Source organism: Nomascus leucogenys, chromosome 17 (assembly GCF_006542625.1).
Source record: "Nomascus leucogenys isolate Asia chromosome 17, Asia_NLE_v1, whole genome shotgun sequence".
Taxonomy (NCBI): domain Eukaryota; kingdom Metazoa; phylum Chordata; class Mammalia; order Primates; family Hylobatidae; genus Nomascus; species Nomascus leucogenys.
In genome coordinates this window covers 52469446-52482555 of record NC_044397.1, presented here as the reverse complement: position 1 = coordinate 52482555, position 13110 = coordinate 52469446, and the positions used below count along the sequence as shown (strand labels likewise).

The 13110-nt window shown below is 37.1% G+C and overlaps 1 pseudogene; it reads left to right on the top strand.

The window, feature by feature from the left end:
* Positions 1 to 366: 366 nt before the first annotated feature.
* Positions 367 to 13110, top strand: part of LOC100588215 — a 31992-nt pseudogene continuing 19248 nt past the window's right edge.

Here is a 13110-nt window from a genome sequence, read left to right as displayed (position 1 = left end):
GTGGTGGCACAGGCCGGTAATCCCAGCTACTCAGGAGGCTGAGACAGAAGAGTCGCTTGAACCAGGGAGACAGAGGTAGCAGTGAGCCGAAATCGCACCACTGCTCCCCAGCCTGGACGACAGAGTGAGACTCAATATAAAATAATATTCACCCAGACAAATACTATCTGTGATGGCTAATCATAGGGGTCAGCGTGGCTGGAGGAGGGTGCCTACATGGTGGGCAAAGTTCTTTCTCAAGAGACTGTGAGGGCGTTGCCAGAGAAGATTGACAGCTGAGTGGGTGACTGGGAGAAGAAGACCTGCCCTCAGTGTGGCCGAGCAGCCAATCCGGTGCCAGCGCGGCTGGAACCGCGCCGACAGAAGATGGGGGATGAGCAGCATGCAGGGTCGGTCCTCTCCCTGTGGCTCACTCTCTTCCTGTGCTGGGCGCTTGCTTCCTCTCCTGCTGCCCTTGGGAGTCAGACTCGTTTCTTCAGCCTGTGGCCCCTGGGACTCTCGGGCCTTGGAGGACTGACTAGGAGCACACTGTGGGCCTCTCTGGTTTGGGGGCCTGGGACGTGGCGGAGCCCTGCGGCTTCTGTGCGGCCTGTTCTGGGCGTCGCGGTGAAACGCCAGCCAGTTCCCCAAGTAAGCTCCCTGCACACACGCCCGATAGCCTGTTGGTTCCATCCCTCTGCGGGATTTTCACTACCACTCTAACTTACACACAGAGGAAAGAGTATACGGGAGAGATGAAGCAGTCCACTCCAAGAACATTCTCATCCTACGGATTATGAGGATTGCCTGAAACCGTTTGTATATGTGCATAAATGTGATTTTATGTCCAGCATCTTTAAGCATGTGGTACAGAGGGAAGGTGGGCAGCCCAGAATTCGTACCTCGGGTTTCAAATCTGGGCTTGCGTTATAGTTCTGACACCAGTTTCATGATTTTTAGAACTCATCACCCATTTGGGGAACTTTGTTTTCTCATCTATGAAATATGGATAATTGTGCCACATAATATTTATTTGAAGAGTGACAGGATATCTGAAGGTCATGAATAGTCAAACATCACTTAAACAAAATTTATAATTTTTTTACAAAATCGTATCAAAATTTGATAAGGATTTATAGAGTAAGTCAAATTTTTACCAGGACTTCATAACTGATATACCCATCTGTTTTATTAAAATGATAGGCATTTTTTGAAGATAAAAAAAGCAACCAGATAAACTATCAGAGATATAATAACATGTTTTCCAAGCTACCAATGATTTAACCTAAATACAGAGTTTACCATTTTCTAAGCAATTAAGAAAATGAGATCTCTTGCTAATTAAGAATTATCTCATATATATATAATCTCTTATATATAATATATAATCTCATATATTTTATATAATCTATTATATAATATATAATCTCATACATTTTATATAAGCTCATATATTATATATAATCTCTTATTACATAAATAATATATATAATCTCATATATATATATAAAATGAGAGATAAAATATATATGGTTCTGTCTCTCTAGAACCCTAACATAGGTGTTAAACATATTCATAATTTATTCTTTTAATAAACATTATTGAAAACGAAGTATCTGTCAAACATTGTGCCAAGTAATTGGGATTTAATGGTGAAAAATCACAGCTTGTGCTATCAATTTAGAAGGAAAGACATTTGAGCAAGCAATCGTTTCAAAACCTATGATAAGTGAGTAATTTCAGGACATTATGCTATGTGCTAGATTTATACAACCAAAAATAGTGGAATGATGGGGAAAAAAAAGAGTCTTTATTTAAATAGGAGCCACAGGGATTGGGCGCAGTGGCTCACGCCTGTAATCCCAGCACTTTGGGAGGCTGAGGCAGGCCGATTACCTGAGGTCAGGAATTCGAGACCAGCCTGGCCAACATGGTGAAACCCCATCTCTACTAAAAAAAAATGCAAAAAAATTAGCCAGGTGAGGCGATGGGTGCCTGTAATCACAGCTACTCAGGAGGCTGAGACAGGAGAATCGCTTGAACCTGGGAGGTGGAAGTTGGAGTGAGCCAATATTGTCCGGCGTGGGCGAGAAAGGAGACTCCACCTCAAAAAATAAATAAATAAAAATAAATAAACAGGAACCACAGTAATAAGAATGAGTTTATAGGTCCATTCTTTAATATTCCCAACATTTTTATTTATTAATCAATTTAAAAATTTTAATTATTATGTATATATAATAGTTGTATATATTTCTGGGGCATATGTGAAATTTTGATAAAAGCATACAATGTGAAATGATCAAGTCAGGCTATTGGGGTTCCATTACCTCAAGCACTTATTATTTCTTTGTTTTGGAAACATTCCAATTTCATTCTTTAGTTGTTTGGAAATATTGGCAATAATTGCAACATTGCTCTTCCTCCAGCACAAATTTCCTTTAGTCTTATTTACAAAACTGTGGTAAGGACGTTTAAGTTAAATTCAAAATACGCCATGTTACAGGTAAAATTGTTCCATAACAAAGCACACTGAAAAATTGTTGTATTTATTAGTTGAGGAGACTAAGTCACAGCATGTGTCTCAATATATAGAAAATATATCTCTCTAACATGTGTGTATACACGCACACACACACATATTTATAATGCCAAGCTAGACAGCTAATAACTGTGTTCAGCAGCAATGTATAAATCAATAAAATAATAAAGGGATAGATTGAATTAATTTTGTTAGAAGATACAAAAGTTGAACCTTTATAAATTTCAGGTGGCTTGAACTTGACTGTTTCATTTCACTTTTTCAAAAAGTAAAAGGTGGATTTTGTTTTGCTTTCACCCAGCAGAATTATAGTAAATGCAAAATTCAAAAAATATAAAAATAAAACAAACCTAATTAATACAGTACATCATATAATATGTTCACTTTCTTTAAATTTTGTAAACTCCATACTACTTTATTACTGCGAATCTAATTACAATGAAGTTACGTTTTACTGACTATATTTGTTAAGTTCTAGAGACTTATTTTTCAGGATAATAAGTATACAACAGCAAAAATATGTATTGTGTATGAGATGAAAGTGTCTAGAGGATACTAATTTTTGGGCGTATAGGTGTAAGTTATTTTTTCTTTGTATTTGTATGAATTACACATTGTGAGAAAGCAGTGCAGTTTTAGAGAATTATTCTTAGATTTCTGATGATAATTCATGATTTTATTAAACATTAAAAAGGAAAAAGTGGTAGCTGTAACATTAATGTAACACGAAGTAGGAGTCTGCTGAGATTTTTTTTGTTGACAATATATTTAGTATTTATTTCAATAAACACTCAGGTCTTTTTTTGGTTTGTTTTAATTTTTGTAAAGCCAAAGGTAAAAATACCATAATTTATAATATTTCCCTGGGTGAAATATTTAGATTTAAATATCTATTTTCTCAAATATTAATATGACTGCATAAAATTTGTAATTATTAAAACAAAGCCAGCTCTGATTTAAGTAAATGATTTTTTCTTCTGAAAACTAATGAAAAAAATAGATCCTAAATCCTCCAGAGCAAAATAATCTTTAAAATTGGGACATAAAAAACATCTCATTTGGGGGTCTGCTCAAATGAGAATCTAAGAGATTAGTTTTCTTACATGTCTTCTGTATTATGCCAAATTTAATATGGTGACTGAAATAGATCATATAATTCTATGCATCTCATTAAGTAGGTCTCATTACTATATATACTTGTATATTTTTCTTTCCTTTTATTCTATTCATATACCTTGGAGTGTCATTTCCACTTGACTTTACGTTTGCACTTTTGCAATTTTTTCTCTTTAAAAGCTTTATGGTAATATAATGAATATATCATACAATTTAGCCGCTTAGTGTACAATTCATTGCATCTTAGCATATTAACAATGTTGCACAGCTATCACCACAATCAATTTTAGAGCATTTTAACAGCAGTCCCCGTAAAAGAAACTCCATCCCCGATTAGCAGTCACTCTACTTTTTAAATTTTTTCTTTTCTCTTCTTTTCTTTTTTTCTTTTTCTTTTTTTTTTTTTTTTGAGACAGTGTCTCACTCTGTCACCCAGGCTGGAGTGCAGTAGCGTGATCTCAGCTCACTGCAACCTCTGCCTCTCAGGTTCAGGTGATTCTTCTGCCTCAGCCTCCCAAGTAGCTGGGACTACAGGTGTCTGCCACCACACTCAGCTAATTTTTGTATTTTTAGTGGAGACGGGGTTTCACCATATTGGCCAGGCTGGTCTCAAACTCCTGACCTTGTGATCTGTCTGCCTCGGGCTCCCAAAGTACTGCAATTACAGGCATGAGCCACTGTGCCTGACCGCAGTCACTCTACTTTTACAGCCACCCCCACCCTCAACTCTAGACAACCACTGATAAAAATTCTGCCTCTATAAATTTGCTTGTTCTGGACACTTTATATAATTGATATAAATGAGGTGTGAATTTTGTCAAATGATTTTTTCTGTGTCTTTTGAGATAATGTGTGTTACATCAATTAACTTTAAGATGTTGTGGCACTCTTGCATCCTTGGAAGAAATTGCACTTGATTTTTGTGTATAATCTTTTTATGTTTCTGGATTCAATTGCTAGTATTTTCCTGACAGTTTTTACATACATTTTTGTAAGAGATATTGGCCTCTAGTTTTATTTTTCTCTTTTTCTGGTTTTGATACAGCATAATACTTGCCTCATCAAATTACTTGGAAAGTGCTCTCTCCTCTTCTAATATTTTTGTAAAAGTTAGTGAAGAATTTATTATTTCAATGTTTTGTAGAAATCATTGAGCAATTTGGAACTGGGTTTTGGAACTGGGTTTTTTTTTTTTTTTTGAAATGGAGTCTCATTCTGTCGCCCAGGCTGGAATGCAGTGGTGCAATCTTGGCTCACTGCAACCTCTGCCTCCCAGATTCAAGCGATTCTCCTGCCTCAGCATACTGAGTAGCTGGGACTACAGGTGCACATTGTATTTTTAGTAGAGATGGGATTTTACCTTGTGGGCCAGGATGATCTCCATCTCTTGACCTCATGATCACCCTCCTGGGCCTCCTGAAGTGCTGAGATTACAGGCGTAAGTAACCTTCCCCAGCTAGGACTGAGTTTTTTTTTTTATTAGAAATGTTTAATTTTTTAATTCAGTTTCTTGTTATAGATCTATTCTCATTTGCTATAATTTTGTGAGTCAGGTTTGGTACTTTCTCAGAATTTGTTCACTTTGTCTAAGTGACCAAATTTTTTGGCATAAGTTGTTTATAGTGTTTTCTTATTATTCTTATTTCTTTACTATTCTACAACATTGGTAGCCATATCTCCTCTTCTTCCACGCTTGATATTAAGTTGCATCCTGTCTCTGTTTTTTTGTTTTTTTTTTTTTTTTTAGTAATATAACTAATGGTTTGTCAATATTTTGGTCTATTCCAAGAACCAAATCTTGGTATCATTATCTCTCTTATTTTCCCAGTCTTTATTACTTTCTGCTCTAATATTTATTACCCTTTAATATTTGCTGTGTGTATGTGTGTGTTTACTTTCCTCAGTGTTTTAAGAAGGTGGTTCTGGTTATTCATAGGAGTTCTTTTTTTATATAAGCTTTTCAACTTTGAAGTTCCTGTCATATAATTTAAAAATTGTCTGGCCTTTCTTTCACTTTCTTACCACTAAAATTATAAAAACTCTTATAACTTTCCAATGATGGAAGTATCTTGGTTATTCAATGCCCCCTTGAAATATACTTGAAATTGTACTAATGAGGTGACTCACGGTAAGACCTTCAATAGCTTTTAAGATTGGGGCTGCTAACGCCAGAAAGGCCACTCATATGATGAGAGGCTTGCAGTTTTGTGCCAATAATATCAGCCTTACCCTTAACCTCTGTGGAAGGGAGGGAGGCTGTACATTGAGTTCAATTATGTGGCCAATGGATTACATTGACCATGCCTATATAATTACATTTCAAGAAAAACTCCGGACACTAATGCTCAGTGGACTTTCCTGATTGGTGAACACACTGACATGCAAGGAGAATGATGCAACCTAAGAAGGCATATGAATTCTATATTCCAGACCCCTGGGAACCTCACCCTCTGTATCTCTTTGTTTCGCTCTTTCTGAGTGCAGTCCTTTTTAATAAAATTGTAATGTTAAGTATAGTGTTTTCCTCAGTCTTATGAGTGGTTCTAGTGGAATTATAAGACCTGAGGAGGGTGGTGGAAATATTCTCAATTTGTAGCCAGTTGATCTGAACTGAAGACAATCTTGTTGTGGGCTGTGCCCTTTAACTTGAGTCTGTGCTAACTCTGGGTGGTTCATGCCAGAATTGAATTGTACTACCTCAGTTAGGGTTGGTGTCAGAATAGTTGGTGTCAGATACGGGAGTCACTAGCATGACCCTGGCTGATTGAAATCTGTGCTTTGAGAAGAGAAGTAACGAAAGGGAAGGAGATAGGGAAGCTTGATTTACGAGTGGCCATGAGGTTCCCCATGGCATAAAATAGCAGATATGCTGTAGTCAGTTACTGAAAGTAAAGGTTACCAGTGAAATTCAGATATGATTGATTCTTCTCCCAGAGAGATGCATTACTGGGTGTATAAGAAAATGTAAAATAGAAAATAAATAAGTTTAGAGAAAAACTGGTGTTTGAATGTGTAAACTAGTTTTATTTAATTTACCTAAATGTATTATGGAGATAATTAGGGTGTCTAACTAGGCGACATTTCCTCTATGTAGTGTTATAAAACAGAAACATGGAAATCTGCCTTTAAAGCTGTATTAATTGGACCTGCTGAATAGGAGTTAATAAGATTGTGTGAGCCCAAGCAAGAAAGAATAGAAGCAAGAGTGCTAGTATAGAAAAGTTATCTGTGCAATAACCTTGTGTGGAGCACAGGCTGGGGCTTATAATAAAAACCTGTAAGTGTCTTCTAATGAAGTATATTTCAACCACGTGTGAAACATCTAATGTTTGTCCTCAGATGGGTCAGCCTTTGGCATGTGGGCTTTCACTATGAAAGAGGGGACTAAAAAAGTTGCTTTCCTTGATATCTCGGTTATGCTGCCTGCATCTGCTATCACACCCAGAAGTTAGGCTCCACTAATTGCCAGCTGATTCTATTGCTTTTAACAATGCCTGGGTGGGGCATAAATTGTTCCACTTCTGCTATAATTGATGTTGGGCCCTTTTATAGACTTTAAGATTGGTCTTTGAGGCTTTCACTGACATGCTAGGTGGATTCTTTTCATCTTTCGCTTTCCTGATTTTCTCTGATAAATTTCTAGCTAGTCCAATGTTTAGCTTGTTGCTAATAAGGAGCTACCAGCCTCCTCTTTACTGTTTACTACTAAAGTCTCCATTGTTTTTGAAAGCACCTTTAGCATTGAACTTCTTCACAATCTGTTCCAAACAGAGGCAAGGATGCCCATGGAGCTCTCTGCTCTTATGTTTTTACTCTCCTTCCGAGAAGCAACTCTGAACCCTACTCCAAAACATGGGTAGGGACGAGATGCTTCTCTTATTCGAGTTACTCCCTTGCTTTATGAATAGGGCACTGACAAGGGGTAATCACTTCTAGTCTTCTTGGGCTGCCTGACCAGCATGGAACAGGCAACTTACAAGTGATCTGGGGTGAGGCTGATAAGGGTTCAGTGTTCCTGGCCTGCTGTTCCTTTGTTAGGGCTTCCCCTCTCTAAATGAGGCCTGGATGGAAGAAGAAAGTCCTGTGCTTCTTAGCCAGTCTTGTCTGGAATAGAGCTTATGCAAAACAAAGCAGGAGTGGAGGATGAGAAATGATGGTATTCTGCTCTTCCTGGAGAGATGCCATAATTTTAGAATAAAAGGTAGAGGGAAAGGGAGTCCTGTGTTCTTGGCTATAGCCACTGGGATTTGAGCTTCCATCATTCTGAGCCATAAGGCAGGGAGACAGAGCAAGCTATGGTTCACATGCCACTAATTTTCACTGTTCATACTAAGATTTGGTAGATTTCTTAAGTTTTCTTGTCCTCCATTCCCACTTACCCATAAGGCAGTTTCTAGAGACTTTAAATCGTGCTTTAAAAAAAAAAAATTTATCAGCTGTGATCATTTGGCTGGGAAAAAGGTTCTGTAGAGTTTCTCATGCCATCATTCCAAAATCTTTTTGTGCTGTCTGCTTTCAATCTGTGGTAACACATAAACTGAAACATCAACAAAAACTTCAAGTCTAAATGTAGTAATTACAGATGAGTACTTCACTACAATTCAAACCCTTATAATAATTTTCAGAACTCAGCTTCAGGGAAAGGAGTTAGAGAAAATGGAATAGCAGGCAGATGACCTGTCCACTGATATAAGATAAAAGAAGGCTAGAAGAAGTCTTTTGGTATTTTTTACAAATAGATTTACAAGCATTTATTCATGTATTCTTAAGACGATCATTATTGAATATACAGTGCCTATCAACACTGCTTTTTATTTGTTATTCATGTAAAATAAACACAGGTTCCTTGGTATTTAATTTTTTAAAAATGTGATCCAGGGAAACAACACCTACCTTCTCTCTCTTCTCTCTACTCTTTCAACTCTCTGGAGTTGAAAACAAAGGGAAAAAGGAGTAGAAGAAGTGTGATAGATAATTTTTTAGTTCTCTTACATTCATTCTGGTATAATGAACATTATTTTTGGTTTTTCTACCACATAAAGAATACTGCACTAGAAATGATAATTTAAGCCTAATGCTTCTCTAGTTGGGGAAAAGAAGATAATATTAAGTGATGAAGAGTTTTAACATACCAAATAAGCTTTTTAAAATGCCATGAAATATCTTGCATTTATGATTATTGATTTGTAATTTGTATTTGGGGGAAATGCAGTATGCTATAATAGGGTTGTTTATTTTTTTCTTATTTTAACTCTATTATTCAAGTTGGTATACATTTATTTTAAATCTGTAGGTAAAATACAGATATGATGGCAGGGTAGGATGATTAGCTGTGGTTTTTGACTGGCTTGGCAGTTTAGGGATATTGCATTTAACCAAAATATATTTGTTTTACAAACTTTTGAATTGCTACAAGAATCACTATTCCATGGCTAAAGAAAATAACAAGAGATGTTAATTTCTGATTAAGTGATCTGAAACATTGAGTCGGCCGGGCGCAGTGGCTCATGCCTATAATCCCAGCACTTTGGGAGGCCGAGGAGGGCGGATCATGAGGTCAGGAGTTCGAGACAGCCTGACCAATATGGTGAAACCCCTTCTCTACTAAAAATACAAAAATTAGCTAGGCATGGTAGCGGGTGCCCGTAATCCCAGCTACTCAGGAGGCTGAGGCAGGATAATTGCTTGAACCTGGAAGGCGAAGGTTGCAGTGAGCCGAGATTGCGCCACTGCACTGCAGCCTGGGAGACAGAGCGAGACTCCGTCTCAAAGATAAAAAAAAAAGAGAAAGAAACATTGAGTCAAGGGGAATCTGATGAAAATATTTTCATATTTTAAATTAAAAAATTCAATTTTGGGACAAAAATAAGCTATAAGGTAATGATGACAGGTTACTGTAATTGATGCAGTAAGTGTAGAAAATATCATGGTTAGAAATATAGGGAAGGAGCAATGATGATGAAAAAGAAATGGAAATGTTCAGAAAGAAGATTAGGGCTATACAGTAGCTAATGCACTGCAAGTCTGATTGCCTACGGCTATAGAGCCAAAGTCAATAAAAGACATGTGATACTAGATACTTAGATTTTTAAAACTTTGTTAGATAAATAGAATATATATGAATATGTTTAGGAGCTATATCTGCCTACAATGTTTATACTGGGAAACAATAGGATATTGTTGGCAAATAAAATTCCTATAGAGTTATTTCATACTAGAAATATTAAAATAAGAATAGGTACACACTTTAAACAAATTTAATGAGGCCCCAGAAACATATTTTAAGATTGAAGTTGAGAAATTAAGGAATATAAAGTCGACTTTAAAGAACATCCTCTTTCAAGCTTGTCAAAAGCATTATAGTATGGGGTGGGAATGTAGAATCAAAGGCGAAATACAGCTTATGTCAGAATCACCTTCAGTGCCAATTAGCAATGTAAATTCCTTTGAGGAGATTTGCTGGGATAAGCAGTTTTGAGGACAAGGGTTGGAAATCAACAGTTTATAAGATATCCAGGTGATTCTTATATATACTAAAATTTAAGAATCACTGCTCCAGTCTATTGCATTACTAGACAACTTGCAATATGGAATCTATTCGATAAAATATATACGGTGATTTCACAAACTGAGGAATGAAAATGCATTTTTCCCTTTATTCACTTAAAGAGCAAGGGGCTGGAGGGAGGACTGTGGCCTGTGGGATGCAGGAGATGCCCTTAATGCACCCGATGCATTCTTAAATAAGAAAATATGAAAGGTATTTTTTATTTAATGATGGTTTTCTTTAAAGGACTACATTATACCACTGATAGTTAATTCATTATGAGTTATTATAAAAAGTTGAGATATACATGCTTCAGATAATCTGGTTTGATCCATAGCTAAAATTAGTAATGATTAGACATACCGCCTAAACTTTAGTAGCTTTTCTTTTCTTTTTTTTTTTTTTCAAATGGAGTCTCCCTGTTGTCAGCCTGGGGTTGGAGTGCAATGGCACGATCTCGGCTCACTGCAACCTCGGCCTCCCAGGTTCCAGCAGTTCTCCTGCCTCAGCCTCCCGAATAGCTGAGATTACAGGCACCCGCTACCATGCCCGGCTAATTTTTGAATTTTTGGTAGGGATGGGGTTTCACCATGTTGGCCAGGCTGGTCTCGAACTCCTGACCCCAAGTGATCCACACACCTCAGCCTCCCAAAGTGCTGGGATTACAGGCATGAGCCACCATGCCCAGCCAGTAGTATTTTTATAACAAAACATTTGATATTTTTTATACTTATTAGGGCTTAGGTCAGATCTACATGCTCTGAAAGTCGGTCAAAGGAAGTTCATTCACATGTGAAAATAAAAGGCACAGGTCTGTCCCAATCTGATCATGCTGCCATAACAAAATACCATAGACTGGGTGACTTAGAAACAACAGGAATTTGTTTCTCACAGTTTGGGAGGTTGGGAAATCCAAGGCTAAGTCGCCAGCAAATTTGGTGTCTTGTGAGGCCGTGTTCTTGGTTCCCAGACAATTCCTTTTAGCTGTATCCGCACATGCTAGAAGCAGGGAAGGAGCTCTCTGGGATTTTTTTTATGCAGATGCTAATACCATTCACGTGGGCTCCATCCCCATGAATGAATCACCTCCCATAAGTCCCACCTCCCAATACCATCACCCTGGAGGTTAGGATTTCAACACATAAACTCCGTGATGACACAAAGGTTCAGTCCTGCGGGGAGCTCGCTAAAATTATACCTATACATTGTGGAAGAATTCAGGAGAATAAGGGGAAATGGATGTGTTTATCTTGTACATTTCATTTGCACCACATTTATTTCTGAGTTTTCACTAACACTTGTTAAAATAGGGAGTGTCCAAGCTTCCAAATTCTAGCCGATTGAAGCATTCTATGTGGGCATTTTATTTTCAAGTTATCAAGGAAAAGCAGTTGTTAGGGATGAAAATCATCCCTAATATAAAGCTCTTCATTTTTAGTCCAATTTAATAATTTTTTTGTGGGAGGAAGTTCTTACAAAAGAGTAAAGTCCAATGAATATTTTATATTTCTTTAGCCTCATTCCTCAGAAAGAGGACATTTTAAAGAAACATATTAAAGGAATGTAAAAACCACATTCTAAAAGTTTTACACTCATTTGCTACAATTTCAAACCGTTTAACTTTGTCTTCAGTCATTACTTTGATTTAATTGCTGTTATTTAGAATCTTTAAAAACATTCAATCAGCTGTTTTCTGTTTTAAAGCCACTAATTTATTAATGATTTATGTCACTTCACCTCTCGAATTCTTGTTTGTTTTTTCTAATTTTAGTGTAAGCTTGGGGAAATCAGATCTTTCTGTACTTCATGTGTGTGAACAAGCCTAAGGTTTCTATTTTATTTACCTATATACTTGGAACATAACAAGGAGTGTCCCGTCCACAAATTAAAATCCAGAGTACCCAGAGGAAGGGTCTAACGTCAAAAAGACCATTTGACAATGAAGATTCTACTCTATATTGTGGCTGCACATGCCCATTGCAGCAAATTTCTGAGACATACAACTATTTTGATGAAGTTGTAGATACATTTCAGTGAACTCACTAAGCCAGCTGACCCTGAGATAACAGGTGCCATTCAGGAGTTAGCACTTTGAAATAAACTCAGCAGATACCTTTCATGTCAGTATTAAGCATATGGTTTAGTACAATGTAATTCTCTAAATGTTTGTTAGACAGTCACTCAGTCAACCAGTCAAGAAATACTTATTGAAAAATCTACTATTTGCCAGGTATATCATTCAACACAGGGACCAAGACGTGAGCATTGTCCTCCAGGAACTTCCAGCCCACTCAGAGATACAAATGAGCACAAAGGAAAGTAAAACACTGTGTAATGTAGAGAAAATAGAAGATTAACATAAAGAGGCAGCGAATATCTTTTGAAAGTCAAGGCTTTCCATCGTGGAATGAAATAACCTAAGATAAGATGGATGGACAGGTTTTAGCATATTAGTGGTGATGGTGGAGTGCTGTGCAGTGTTCTAGGCATAAAAGCGTGGCAGGTGCAGACTTCCAGAGTTTGGAGAGTATGAAGTGGATTGATTGAGCTTCATTTTATACCAGTATTGCAATGGTATTACTGATACTGAGTGCATTGCCTTAGAAGTGTTTTCCTTACTTTCAATTTTGGTTTATTTTTATGCTAAGCAAGTAAAGGTTCATGTTCAAATATTTAATTGTCGTTATGGAGTGCCCTTAGCTGAGATGAGGCCTTAGGGTCATGAAGTAATGGCACTTCGGGTGGAATCCAGAGTTAAATGCACTTCAAAATTCGCTCCTGTGTTTCTCAATGCTTGGTCTAGGAGCTAAGAATAAGTGTATGTATCCCAGGACTACATAAAAATCTCATTATCTGTCCCCAGAGTCAGATTCTACCACTGAATGCCTAAAACTTGTCCCTAGGGCACAACCTTAGCATTCAAGTC